This window comes from Macaca thibetana, chromosome 1 (assembly GCF_024542745.1).
Source record: "Macaca thibetana thibetana isolate TM-01 chromosome 1, ASM2454274v1, whole genome shotgun sequence".
Lineage (NCBI taxonomy): Eukaryota > Metazoa > Chordata > Mammalia > Primates > Cercopithecidae > Macaca > Macaca thibetana.
In genome coordinates this window covers 178,707,674-178,722,812 of record NC_065578.1, presented here as the reverse complement: position 1 = coordinate 178,722,812, position 15,139 = coordinate 178,707,674, and the positions used below count along the sequence as shown (strand labels likewise).

General features: G+C 39.5%; 2 protein-coding genes across 2 annotated transcripts in view; one reads left to right on the top strand and one right to left on the bottom strand.

Annotated features, from left to right (window-relative positions):
- The window catches only part of ARPC5 (actin related protein 2/3 complex subunit 5), a 1,051,210-nt gene that overhangs the window by 913,690 nt on the left and 122,381 nt on the right, over positions 1-15,139 (bottom strand). The window lies entirely within an intron of this gene.
- C1H1orf21 (chromosome 1 C1orf21 homolog) overlaps positions 1-15,139 on the top strand; it is a 247,439-nt gene that overhangs the window by 161,107 nt on the left and 71,193 nt on the right. The window lies entirely within an intron of this gene.

Here is a 15,139-nt window from a genome sequence, read left to right as displayed (position 1 = left end):
TCTAAGAGGTAGGTTTATTTTTATAAAAATGTTATCACTTCTGGGAGTAGAAACAGATATATTTGATAATTTAGTAAGATGTCATCAAGAATAGTGTTTATTTTTAAAAATACTAAATGTACATTTGTCTTCATTATTGTGGAACTTGGGATTGCTGGCAGTAGGAGACTTACGATGATTTCAGATGCTTTTCTCTAGCAAAGAGTATTATTTTTGCTTCTGTCAAATATCACCGAGTTCCAGTCTTCTTTATAGCTTTTATAAAAGATAAATGTTTTTCAGAACCATTTATTCTCACCAGGAACTAAATTCAAATAAAGACATGGTTGAGTTCATATTTGATTTGAGACTATAGTCATGTTTCATTTAAGTAGCTTTGGAAAACACAGACATTTGGTTGCCGTTTGATCCCAGTTACTTACTCTAGTTTGTTATCAAACTTCTGGTTCAGCAACATTAAAGGGAATTAACACTTGAATTTACATCTGTTCTGATTTGAGGCTCATGGCTTGAGGTTCAAGGGCATGCCTCTTAATAAAATCATTTAATGTTCTATACCTTTCTGAGAAAGTAATCAAAATCAGATGCTTACTCTCACTCCTAGACTCAACTTCAGTGGTTATTTCTTTTATAAAATTAATTGCTTAATGGGAATTTTAAATGAAAGACTGGTTTAGAGGTTGAGGCAGGGTGGCTCAGAGTATCTTACTGTGTCATGAATCACTTGAACCCTACCATGCACCTTTTCCTATGCATTACTGATGATGCCTGGTGTGGGCCCCAAAGAACTTTTGAAATTAAAAAAACACAGGTCAAAGCAATCAGGGGCCATTTTTCACCCATTTAGTTTAGCAAACATTTTTGAGTTTGATAATTTCTGATGCTCGTGAGGATTTGGGGAAACCAGAACCCTTGCTGTGTTAGTGGCTCCTCACTGGTAGATAATTTATCAATATCTTTCAAAATGTTTAATGCATTTACCATTGATCTACATAGTCTACTGCTAGGACTTCACCATATGTGATGTATTAGTTACCTAGTACTACGTAACACGTTACCACAAAATTTAGCAGCTTAAAACCATAAATATGTATTATCTCGTACAGTTTCTGAGTTCAGGAATTGGGAGCACTTTAGCTGGGCATTTGTGGCTCAGGGTCCCTCATGAAATTGCTGCCAAACTGTGGGCAGCAGCTGCATTCATCTCAAAGCTCAAGTGGGGCTGGAGAATTCACTTCCCAAGCACACTCATGTTTGCTGTTGGGAGGCCTCAGTTCCTCACCACCTGGACCTTCCGTGGGTGACCTGAGTGTCTTTATGATGTACATGCTGGCTTCCTTCAAAGCATATGAACCAAGAGAGACAGAGGGAGCCGGCCAGAGAGCACCCAAGAGGGAAGCTGCAATCTTTTATAACCAAATCTTGGAAGTGGCCTACCATTATTTCTGCTGTAGACTGTTGATCACATAGACCAACCCTGGTACAGGTACAGTGTGAGAAGGGATTGCACAAGGGTGTGAATCTTAGAGACTGGGGTCCCTGCAGGCCATATTGGAGTCTTCCTACCCCATGGGGCTACTCTAAAAACACAAAAGCCCGAGCTGTATCAACAAGCTGAATGACCTTCTATATGCTAAAGAATGATCCATCATTCTGTGGAATGTGTCGCACCTGTTAAAAAGAATAAAAAATCTGTATGCGCAGATATGAAAAGATCTTTAAGTTATACTTTTAAGTAAAGAAAGAATTTATAATAGACAGTGCTATATAGCTTGATATATTTTAGATAAATTTAATATATATACATGTAATCTGGTGTAGCATATATATTTTTTTCTGGAATGAAAAAGTGTTTTACATTTTCCCTCCCTCGCTTTCCATAGGGAGAAATTTTTAGAAATTTAGAATTGAGGCACCTAAGCCTGTACCGATGCTCGTGTTCCCTGCCCGTGTTCAGGGAACTATACAGATCTTTATTTTCCAAGTCTCAGGGCTGCTCGGGCCATAACTGCTCCTATGCTCGCCTCAGATCTTCACTTGAAGTTGGTTTTCCTGTTGTGCAGTGCACTAAGTGACACACAGAGGCTTTCTGCCTCAGTGTCTTCAGCCAACTGAGCAAGAATTCTTGTTGCAACAAGTTTTGCAAGTTCCAGGGTGCTTGGTCTGCCTGGAATCTCATGAATCATTAGATTTTTGTCTCACTTAGATTCCCTCCCAGCTTGCTATCCTGTCTAAAACGCCCTTTATTCCCCAGCGGGCTCTTGAGGCACTGCTGGCCTGACTCTGCTTTCTTCTAGAAGCAACATGTTTCTTCCTAGCCCTAGGGTGAAATGCTTCAGTGGAAATTCTACTTCGATTATGAAGTTGCAAAGTCTGTCCTTTGGTCTGCCAACTTTTGCTTCTTACTATCTGTCAAATCCTCATTTATTCAGTAAGTATAAGTAAATCTGCTAGACACCTCCATCTTGCCCTAAGTCTGGTTATTTCTTTCATTACAGCATATCCTTGGCTTTCTTCTTAATTAATTCACTTCATAAACATGCATTTAGCAGGCTGGGCACAGTGACTCATGCCTGTAATCCTAGCACTTTGAGAGCCCAAGGTGGGCGTATCACTTGAGGCCAGGAGTTCAAGACAAGCCTGGCCAGCATGGTGAAACCGTGTCTGTACTAAAAATATACAAATTAACTAGGCGTGGTGGTGCACACCTGTAGTCCCAGCTACTTGGGAGGCTGAGACGGGAGGATTGTTTGAACCCGGGAGGCAGAGGCTGCAGTGAGCCGAGATTGCGCTGCTGCACTCCAGCCTGGGTGAAAGAGCAAGACTCCATCTCAAAAACAACCAAAAAAATGCATTTAGCATCTATTCTGTGCCAGACATTGCATTAGGGACTGGGGATAATTGTGAGCAAAAGGCCATGGTTCCTGCCCTAATGGATCTTACCATCTAATGGGAAACTCTGATACCACTCAATTACACATACACATCAATGACTACAGACCACAGACTCTGTTAAGTCTATGAATGAAAACGCCAATTGCATATGTAAAGCAGGGAGATTTGTAGGGTCAGTGATATGATATGCATGCCTTTGTGCACATTAGAAAAAGCCATCCGCTGTCAGAGGACAAAACAAAAGGCAACCCCCAGGTATATGAAAACCTCTAGGCACACGGTTTGGCAAGCCACTGGAGTCTTTTCTAGTTCACACAAAGTACTAGAAAAAGTGTCCAGTTGGACAAAGGCCTGCACTAAGGTGCGTGGCTTGACCAGCAGGGCAGCCTCCCCATCCCCATACTTAATTCTAAACCCTGTACTTGACTCTAAACTTGATTTACAGCACTGTCAGCCCAACCTAATGCACAGGACTTGGAAATCTGGCTGATCTGGAGGATCAGGAAAGGCCTGAGATGAAACCTGAAGAATGAACAGCAGTAACTAAAGGATGGGAGAAGGGTGGTGGGCAAGACCATCAAGAGCCTTTCAGGCAGAGAAAACTGCATGTTAAAAGTCACCAAAGTAGGAGAGAGCCTGGGACATTCCAGGACCTGAGTCTGGAGAAGGAGAATGAGGGCAAGAGTAGGTTGATACAAAGCCAGAGCAGCCAGAAGAGTCCAGACCATGCAGGGCAGGACCTCTGAGGACAAGTCAGTAGGGCTGGATTGAGCATGGTCTTGAATGCCAAGCTAGGGAATTTGAACTAGAGTATCGTTCTTTTATTTATATCAGGGTCTGAATTATTCTGTTTCCTTTTTTGCGTTTAAGTTTAATCATTCTTTGCTTATTTAAATTTGTGTTTATGATCCTACTTCCTTGCCATTTAAAGATACATCCAGACTTTTTTTTTTTTTTTTTTGGTCTCTTTGCAAAAATGGCATGCATGCTCAAGGCGAGTCTTTGGATTTGCTGCTGGGAACATGGTTTCTGAAAACCACAAGGAGGAAATCTAGGAAATCACAGGAAGCTCTGTTTCCTTCCCCACGAAGCAGTGTACACATGTGCACACACATGCACATAAACACAGGAATGTTCTCTCTCACATACAAAGTTGAGAGAATAAAGCCAAATGTGTTTTCTCTTTTATTTTGGCAGCATTTTAGATATTTAAATTTTTAGCTATCTTAAGTTAATCTAAAAAATTGAATAGATGAAATGAGCATATCCCATCCTTTATGAGGAGAATAATCAAAATACTGGAGTATGCTCCTCTCTAGAAAGATGGTGTGGGGAATATCAGACAAGAATCTCAGTAACAGCTGTTTGACATTCATAACAATCTGAAATGTTGACCCAGGGCATCAGAAATGTGCTGCTCCAAGGCAGACAAGTTATACCATTGGAAATGGATACCTGCTGCGGCCACGGCGGCACTGGCTGCTGTCCCATCAGTACCCACTTAACCATCTCCTGCTCCTCCTGACCATAGCAGAGGCTGCTGCAGATTAGCTGAGGCTTTTACTCTCTGCTGGGTCTCACAACCTGGTCTGTTTCCCAAAGACCTGATTATACCGTCTGGTACCTCAGGCTGTGTGATCTTAGAAAATGAGAATCAGGTGATACAAGATACTGGTTAGGCAGGTTAATGAAGGTAGCTTTAGGAAATGTAGTAATCCATATCTCAAATCCCCAGCACACACACACACACACACACACACACACACACACACACACACACACAGAGGGAGCGTGGGCTGCTTAAATTGGCCCTGAAAGAGGAAGTGAACCGTCTGGCAGTGGTGCCTGACCCACCTCAGTGTTTTAGTGGGAACTTACATTTATTCATTCATTTTATACCCATTGCAGACTCTTTAGAGAAGTCTACCTGGAATCGACACTAAGCACTTAGCCAGAATGGGCAGTTCTCAAGAGGTCTGTAGACAGAATTCAGGGAGTCTGTGAACTTCCATGAGAAAAAAAAAAAAAAAATCTTTATTTTCACTAACCTTTAACAGAAATTTTAGACTTTTGATTTGGACAAATTTGCAGGGTACTTTCCTTTGGAGAAGGAACTAAGGTATTCAGCAAATGACACCCTAATTATGAATGTAGGCAACAAGCCAGTAGTAATAGCAGTACCTGTGACTTTTCAACAATAAAAGTCACAGTTGTTTTCATACCACGTTAAAGTTGTTGAAATATTAATGCTCATGACTCCTTTAAAATTACCATAGTTATCAGACCTACTAGTATATCTTCTTATTTAATATATTAATAAAGAACGTATATTACTCTATCACAATTTTTTTCTTAAAAATATTTTGATTATTATTCCTTTATAATTTTTGTCCTTTCTAATGCTATGTATTTGTTTTAGGAATTTAAAAATACTATTCTGAGAAGAGGTACATAGGTTTTACCAGACTGTCAGAGGAGTACATGGCACAAAAAGCTAAAGAACTCCTGGGGTGGTGGGCTCAAGTCCTGCTGAGTCTCCTAGCCGTGGAACTTTAGAACAGCAACATCTGAGACTCAGCTTTGTCATCTGCAAAATGGTTTAAGATGAGTGATGATTTTGGTGAAGTGGGTGAGAATCTCAGTCAAGGGACGACTTCTTCTCCCTCTGGTTACATTAAAAAGTGCGAAGCGTTCTTTAAAGCACTTTGCTTTTAAATTAATGAAGTAGAATCATTAAGAAATCACCTGAAATCTTCAAATCTGTCTATTTGCATTTGTCTTCTCAGTCAACAGTAGTGTTGTAAAATATACTAAATTTATATTTAAATATATGTATTAATATATAAAGTAAAAACATATTACCTACACTAACATTTTTACCTTTTTAGTTGTTGCATTTTAAAATATTTTGTAGTCTCTAGTTTTCTGGCAAGGAGATAACATTATATTCCTTAGTCATACTTTTCCCTATGATATAACATCTTTGGAGTTTTTTTTTTTCTTTTTGTTTGATTGTTTTTGCGATGTGTAAAAATTCAGGAGACTGCCAACCAGGCAGTTCTGGAACATTCCTGGCAGATGTTTTTTCTCTAGTCTATCACTTTTCCTTTTAATGAAAAATTCATCACTGCAGTCCCAATATGAGGAATTTTCCTATTTATTTTTATGTATACAAATAGTATACAAAATACTAGATTTAGATAATGTATAAATGTTTTTATATTTCACTGAAAATATCCAGTCATACACAGACTCTCTGGTGTACGATGGTTTGATTTATGATTTTTCAACTTTACAATGGTGTGGAATCATTCTGTTTTTCACTTTCAGCACAGTATTCAATAAATTACCTGAGATATTCAGCACTTAATTTTAAAATAGGCTTTGTGTTAGCTGATTTTGCCCAACTATAGGCTAATGTCAGTGTTCTCAGCACATTTAAGGTAAGCTAGTTTAAGTCCTGATGTGACAAAATGTAGTAGTTGGTTGGGGTTGTAATAGATATTTTTCCTTAAAGTCCCAATGGCTATTGAATCTTGTTTTGTAAAAACAAATGGTATAAGTGTTTAAGAATAAAAAAGATTTAGTATCAAGGAACGCATATAGTGCTAGATGAGATTGTAAAGGTTGTTATTGTCTATTTTAAAAAACCTTTTAGCAGGAAAGTAAATTAATTTGTTTTAATTTCATGGGCTGCTCAGTTTCTTCACCCAGTACAAGAAAAAAAGAGGCAAATTATAATACTATTTAGAACACACTTGCTAAATTTCTCTTTGCTGCCTTCTTAATTTTATCTGGCAGGGCTGCAAGACAGGAGTTATAGCAGTAGACATGGCTGTCGTGAAGTGATTTCATCTCTTCAAGTTGTGGGGATTGTTTTGTTTTGTTTTGTTTTGTTTGTTTTTTGAGGCAGGGTCTCATTCTGTCACCTAGGCTGGAGTGCAGTGGTGCAATCATGGCTCGGTGCAGCCTTGACCACCTGGGCTCAAGCGATCCTCCAACCTCAACCTCCCAACTAGCTGGGACTTCAGGTGCATGCCACCTAGCCTGGCTAACTTTTCCATATTTTTTGTGGAGATGGGCCTTCACCATGTTGCCCAGGCTGGTCTCAAACTTCTGGGCTCAAGTGATCCTTCAGCCTCAGCCTCCCAAAGTGCTGGGATTACAGGCATGAGTTGCCGCACCAGGCTCTCTTCTGGTTTTGTAAAGATGGATTTCCTGGACTTGGTTAAGCCATAACTGGCTGTCTGGAGATTGAGATAGTTCAGTCAGTGACATGATGAAATAAAGAATTTTCTGATAACAAAATGGTTTTAGAGAGGATAACTAGGAAACATTTTAAAAGAGCAGTGAAGAGAAACTTGCTATTTCAAATGTAAAATATATAATAAAGCTGAAAACAGTTTAGTGCCAGCATAGGAATCACATAGAACAGAATAAATAGCCCTGAAATGCACAGAAAAACAATATACAGACACATATGATCCCAGGAATACAGGAATCCCATGGGGAAGAAGTCGATTATTCAGCAAACTACACCAAAATAAATTTGAGACACATTACTTAGAGAACTATGTGTGTATTTATTTAAATCATGTTTTTAAAAAATCTAGGAGAAAAAAAATGACTACATAACTAACTAATAATGGGATGGGGAAGTATTTTTAAATATAAAAGCAATGGAAGAAACCACAAGGGAAATAATTATTTGTCATGTTTTAGTGAAGATAAATTTGAGTGTGAGTAACAAAACCAACTCAAATTACCACAAGTAAATGCAGAGTTTGCTGTAAAGTGATCTTGGATTAACCTCAGGGCAGGGATGGTCATTGGGCTGGACCTTCTCAAGGCTGAGATAGAAAAGCAAGGCTAGATTCTGGAAGGACCGGGATCTGGGCACTGGATCTGAGGATCTTCCCTCACGGGGCTCATCATTAATGTAGTTTTGTTAATCACCCACATCTGCATCTTTCTGGTTAGCTGCCCCTCCCTGTACCAATCTACCGTGTTTGGCAGGAGGGTGGACCCATCGCCTCCTCTAGGCAGAAATGAATTGGACAGAAAGGGGCTTTCGAGGTCCAGGGTATGGTGGCTCATGCCTATAATCCCAGCACTTATGCAGGCTGAGGTGGGAGCATCACTCAAGGCTAGGAGTTTGAGACCAGCCTGGACAATGTAGTAAGACCACATCTCTACAAAAAATAAAATTAGCCAGGTGTGGTGGCATATGCCTGTAGACCTGGCTATGGTTACACCACTGTGATTGTGCCTGGGTGACAGAGAGAGATCCTGTCTCAAAAAAAAAAAAAAAAAAAAAAAAAGGAACCTCGAGGTGATAGAATTAAAGTTTTTTTAAAACAGAAAGAAAATGAGGGCTTTGGGCAGGCCGTGGATGATCCATTTGTATACACAAATGTGAAACTTTTTACATGAAATAGGACAGTAAGCATTTAAAAGATAAATACTGCCCAGGAATACTGTTATAATACTGTAATAACTGCAATAAATATTACAGGAAAAAATTAATACCTTTAACATAGAAAGTGTTTTTGTAAGACAAGAAGGATATACCTAACAATGCAGATTTTTGAATGGGCAAAGGATAGGAATAATTTGCAGAAAAAAGAAAATAGCCTGTATGGAAGGAAGGTAGAAGAATAACCTTATAGTATGTAGTTTAAAAGTGCAGATTTAACAAAACAATCAGATAATTTTTTTCCTAGGAAATTGGCAACTTTTTGTCAATTTTGTTGTGTGTTTTAAAAATCATACTGTCAATTCTGACAAAAGTAGGAGTCAGGCACTCATATTCATATACTGCTGCTGAGAGTGTAAATAGGCACAACCTTTCTGGATGAAGATATTGCAAGCCCAAAAGATGGTCATGTTCAAATTAATAATTATTTTTCTAGGAAGAAGGAAATCAAAGAGATGTACAAAGATGGTTACTACAGCTTTCTTCGTTATGGTGAAAAAACGGGAATAACCAAATTTCCCAATATTACCCAGATGGTTAATTAATGGCTTATCCATATAATGAGATAGTATAAACCACCAAAAAAGCATTTGCTCAAAGAAATGTTTGATTACATAATTCCAATTTTGTAAATAAACAGCAGAGAGAGAAAAAACTGACATGGGAAGCATTCCAAATTTTAATGGCACTCAATTGGTAGGATAACAGGTGATTTGTTTTCTACAGTGAAATACTGCTTTGGTTATAAGAAAAACAACAGCGACAACTTATTTGGTATTTATACCAAACAAAATATACATTTTTGTCATTTGACCTAGAGAAAGACATGTCTGCTCAAGAATGAAGTTATTTCCATGAATCCTGGCATATTGGTTAAGAAGGACTCAGTTAGAGAGTCCATCTAAAGCTCTTGGTCTACTCCTGGTGGTCATAATAGGTGCTCAATAAATGTCCATTGTGCATGTCTAGAGGGCCCTCAAGTCTAATGAGGATGGCTTTTCCATTCTTAATACAATCTGGGTATGACTTGTCACAGATATGAGGATGAGGGATGGTGTATTTTTTTGATTTTAGAATAGGAAAAAATAAAATTTAGTTCTAACACTGTTTATTCATAAGTCCAAGGGGGAGAAAAACTACTTCCATTTTTTTTCTTGAGAATATCTGCTGGATTTCCATTAATAATCCTAGGCAAAGAGGTTATTTCATAGGTTGTTTTTAAATGATTTTTTAAACTAATTTAGAATTCACAAAAGTTTCATTCTTTTTTTTTTTTTTTTAACCTACAGAAGTGACTGCCTACTTACTGTTTTTCCTGGCTCTGTGCCGTACATGCTGAATGGACTATCTTACCTTATCTTTACAATCTGGTGGTTAAGGTTCTTATTCCCGTTTTACAGAAATAGGCTTAGAAGTCAAGTTAATGAGTAATGGGTTGGCTCTTTGGGCACCGTTTGTTGGAATTCGGGTTTTCAGGCTCTTTCTGGGCTATAGACTTTATTCCAGGCCACCTTGTAGCAATCTGTGAGTCCAGCATCCTGTTCTGCTGAGACCCAAAGATCCAGGAGCAGCTTAGAACTGTAGCTAGATCACCAATGGACTCATCACAAAGCATAACTTGACTCTGAACCCTGGTACTAGATCCCTTTCCCCTCTGCCAGAAGATCTATCCCAATGGCAGGGTAGAAGAGAAAAGATCTTCCAGGACATCAGAGATGGCGTGCCTCACAGGAGGAGAGGAACAAGGTCATTGTTGTTATTTGTTCAGAAAGAAAAGATGGCAAAACTTGGTTACATCTTGCTCAACTGATTTTCTCAGCTTGAAAGAGAATTAACAGACACTAGGCTTAAGGGAATTAAGAATAAATCAAGACGTGAACCATTCCAATGTACCTGCAGTTTCTGCATTAATGGGATCCTTCTGACAATGCCACAATGGAGAATTATGACACAGAGCCAATTCAGTCATAAACCTTATTCCCATACCTTCCTTTCTGGCTGGTAATTTTATGCAGCAGGTTGAGAAAGCTACTTTATTCTGAGACAGACTGTATACCAGTAATTTTGATAACCTATAATGAGTTCTGTGACGTCTTTTTCTTCTTGTATCTTTTCCTTCCTACCTTGATACCAGTAATTTATAAGGGATCTATATAGTTTGAATGTATTTGAGTGACTTCAATAATACTTTAGTTCTACTTTTTGATATGACCCAAGGAAGCACCAGTAGGTTTCAGGCATTTCCCTGTGTTTTAGAAGCCTTAAATCAGTGAGATGAAACCCAATGTCAAGAATTTCAAGCAAAGTAAGGTATGGAGAAGGAAGGTAAAGAAACCATTGGGCGGTTTGGCTAGAGCATAGTAATTAATTGGATATTTTGGTTTTCAAAAATATGAATTACAATAAAAGGAAATTTTCATGTGTTACTTCAATTTTCAGTAGCAAATAAATGTTTGTATATCCAAACAATAAAATGGACGTATTTTAGTGCCTTTAAAAAAATAAGTGGTGGTTTTAACCTCATCTCTTAACTGGCTTATAGTGCCTCATTCATTCATTCATTCATTCATTCATTCAATGAATAAAACAAACATGAATTCAAGGAAATCTGTATAACAAATGTTTGTAAACTTTATGATCTGTCATTTGTTTTCTAATTTATAGAATAAAATCTAAGTAAATAAAAATGAGGGACAGTCTCTTAAAAATTCCTTATAACTTACTGGCATATGATAGGGTTCTTTTAATTTGATGGTTGGAAGATTCTTGAAAATAGAAGTAAAAATTTAGGCTTTCTGTTGTTTACTCTATAGTTCAAAAGTGTGCGCGCATGTGTGTAACAAGAATATACACATTTCTCTGATTCCAGAGACAGCCCTTTATCTGGCTGGCTAGAGTGGTCCCTGTCAGCCCCCAGTCTCTATTATTCTGTTGTAATTTCCTCTTCATACTTGTCACCAGCTGACTTGATATTAGGTATGTTTTTGCTCATTTCTCATTTCCCTTTGCCTTCACTGGAATGGCAGCTTTGTCAGGGCATAAGTTGTTTGCCATTTTTCCTGCTCAGCACCTAGAACAATGTCTGGCCTATAACTAGCCCTCATTTTCCTTTATATGGAATGAATGAATAAACAAATCAGTTTTCTGCCTCTTATCAGCCGTTTGGAACCAGACATCTCCCCTCCATTTTGAGGTCCCTAAGTTATTCCTGGGAAATCTCAGGGACTGGCATCTTCTGTCGGACCTCTGACACCCAAGAAACCATTGGTGGTAGGCAGAGGCCCCTGTGAGCTGCTGCCAGTGTCTGCACTGAGGCAGCCCCTCAGATCCTAAGCTAAGGGCACTGATGTATGTTCACAGCCAGATGCTGCTGATTCTGTCATGGAAGGATCTTCACTGAAGTCCACTCTTCTGTGAAACTGTGCTATGATGTGGGAATAGCACACACTCCACACACACCCTCACACATACACACACACACACACACAGTCACATGCATGCACTAACACCTGTTACCTTCTTTACCCAGACTCTTGGGCCAGAGCAGCCTTGTGCCCCCAGTTTTTTTCTTTTGGTGAAACTCACTTTCTGGCTTTACTCTCAGGAGCAGGGCAAGGAGTTGGGGGAGGGAGGACTGGAGGTGGGAGGCTTAACTAAATCAGAAGTTCCGAGTGAGGAAGGCTCCCCTCCAACGTGGAGGCATTCTTCTGACTTAGCCAAACAAGCTTCTGGCAGGAAAAATAATTTCCCTGGCACAATGTGGTGCCTCATGCCAATTACCTCTGCGAGGATCAGCCCACTGGCCCTCCAGGCCATCTGGACACAAGGGACCCCTGAGGGGATCTCACTGTGGCCACAGGCTAGGACTCCTGCTAGAGGGAGATAAAGCTTTACCACTTCCCTTCTTCTTTGTCCTGAACTGTACTCGAGAACGATCTGTAAGAAATGTCCTAATGGGCAATTGCTCTCTCTTCTCCCTCACCCTCTGACCCCAAACACACACACATACACACACTGAGAGGCATCCACAGTGTTCACCACAGTATGGATTTTCACAGGGTTTTATTTGGCTTCGTGGCCAAATAAGCTGATACAGGTACCTGTTGGATAACACTGTGGGGTGGGTCAGTAGCAGGGGATGTGCGTCAGGCTCCCAGTTTTAGAAAAGGAACCTGCAGTTCCTGCTGGCATGCCCTGATACCAGGTATGCTCCTTGCATATTATCAAAGCATATCCAAAAACCCATTCTTGCTTCCAGAGCAAAAAGAATCAGAGAGCCTCTGCTGGTGAAGGAAGTTCTGTTCCAGAAGGCTGGTGTCTGTCATGGACCCAGGCAGAGGAGAAGAACAGGAGCCTCTGCCAGAGGCCAGGCCAAGCCAAAGAACGGGAATCAGAGGACAGTCCCCTGATTATTTAAACACAAAACAGGAAGGAAGGAACCCTCCACCGTCTTGGCCACCATTGTGACCACTGCCCATTATTTTTTTCAGATTTGTGTGGTCAAATCATGATTTTAAATGGAAAATCTTAAAGCTACTATGTTTTATTTTGGAACTGTTCTGCATGTTGAGGAAGAATGAAGGAAGGGGAAACAGAATCAGACTTCTAAAGAGCGGAAAGGTGATATCTGTATCATATGACCAAGCCTAGGGAAAAACACATGAGCCACTCACTTTTTGAAAATCTGATCCTTATTGTTAAGGAGGGTGACTATAATTTTAGAAAGGAAAAGATGAATGGAAGATTGTCTTGGCTTAGAAAACCCATTTCTATTTTTTGTCCAACTGAATCACTCTGATAAAAGCGGCCTGAGCATCACAAGACTTAACTAACCTTTATGTCATTTCCCCTCCCACTCTGTTCCCAAAATGGCTGGTATTTTTTATATTCATTTTTATCTTGCTCCAAACAATATGTAGTTCCTCCTCATTGACAAACGTTCCGTCAACTCATGAATTATTGCTGATTCGTTTGCATGCATGTGAGCTGCTCTCTGCTCCCACCTTTGCACTATCAGATAGAATTTTCCACGTATATGTCTTAGCCTCCTGACTCTCATGAATGTCAATGTGGGGATCATGAACTGTGCCATTATTGTTCTTGTAGTGTTTAGTTAGCCTGAGAAGCTCAATTTATGCTTTTTAAATTTCAATAAGTTTGAGGGGAACAGCTGGTGTTAACTTACATGGATAAGTTATTTAGTGGTGATTTCTGAGATTTTGGTGTACCCATCACCCAAGCAGTGTACACTGTACCCATTGTGTAGTCTTTTATCCCTCGCCCCACTCCCACCCTTTCCTCCGAATCCCCAAAGTCCATTGTATCATTCCCATGCCTTTGCCTCCTCATAGCTTAGCTCCCACTTACGAGTGAGAACGTACAATGTTTAGTTTTCCGTTCTTGAGTTACTTCACTTCGAATAATGGTCTCCAGTTCCATCCAGGTTTATGTGAATGCTATTATTTCATTCCTTTTTATGGCTGAGTAGTATTCCATGGTGTATACATACCACATGTTCTTTATCCACTTGTTGATTGATGGGCAGTTGGGCTGGTTCCATACTTTTGCGATTGCGAATTGTGTGAGAAGTTCAGTTTAAAACCTCATCCCCTTTAAGTTTCAGTTTCCATTTAGGAAGTACTTAGATTGATTTTGGTGATCTTTGGTTATGTATTATTTTCAGGTATTTTGTTTTAACATAAAATACCACCACCAGCTGGTTGACCGTACTATCGGATAATGTAGCTAATGGAGCTGTTCATTCTAGATAAAAATCACTGTGATTTGGGCATAGCTCTGCAGATGTGAAGTGGGGAGTTCCTGTGGAACTTGACCGGCATATGCAGTTGTCCTTAACGGGTTTCATTACAATAAACCCCTGTCTTTCATATGAATTCAGGAACATGTCTGTATGCAAAGTCTCATTTATATCCTGCTTTACCGTTTTGGTTTTCGACATGGTAAGGGTGGCTCTCTACAGGCTGAGTTTCTCCAGCTGATTTTCTGTCTCTTCTTACTCACCACTTCTTATTAATTCATTAGCAGCCGGTACAGTAGAAGTCACCTTAGCTTTCTGTTTCCCTTTCCCACAAGCAGCCTCTTCACATCTCCTTCAAAACTCACCAATAAACTTCTACCATGTATGTCACAGAATATAAAATCTTAATGTTCATCAGTAAATTATTCATGATTTCTATGGCCCTGATTTGTGTAATGACTGCTAATGCTTTCAGAACACTTGATCTTGACAAGGTGAAAAATCGTGCTTTTTAAAAAAAAAAATTTCTAGAGTAGTTGCTAGGATTTTTTAAAGCACACCTATCTGATATGCCAGGAATTCCAAAGTCAAAATGTACATAAAACATTAGGTTGTAAGTATCTAGGAATCTTTAGAAAGAAGTTTGGAGGTCAAATGCAGCCATCTACCCAGTATAGACTCCCTTTTCCAGCATCCCAGACATAGAGTCCTTTGGCTGCACATGGCCACTCCTGATGAGAGAGGGAACTCTCGGGTCACCAGGCTGCCCACCTTGGTTGCTGGCCATCTGGGATCCTTCGAGTAAACTTGGGCTAGCTTCTTAAGCTCTCTGTTTCTTTCTCTGAAATAGTGATAATAATAGTAATAATAGCAATAGCAATAATAGCACTAGTAATACTAACAGTATTTACTCATAGAATTGTTGTAAGTGATAAATCAGTTGATACATGCAAAACCATTTGGACAATGCCTGGCAAGAGCCACATACTCAGTCCCTGCTAGCTGGTAAT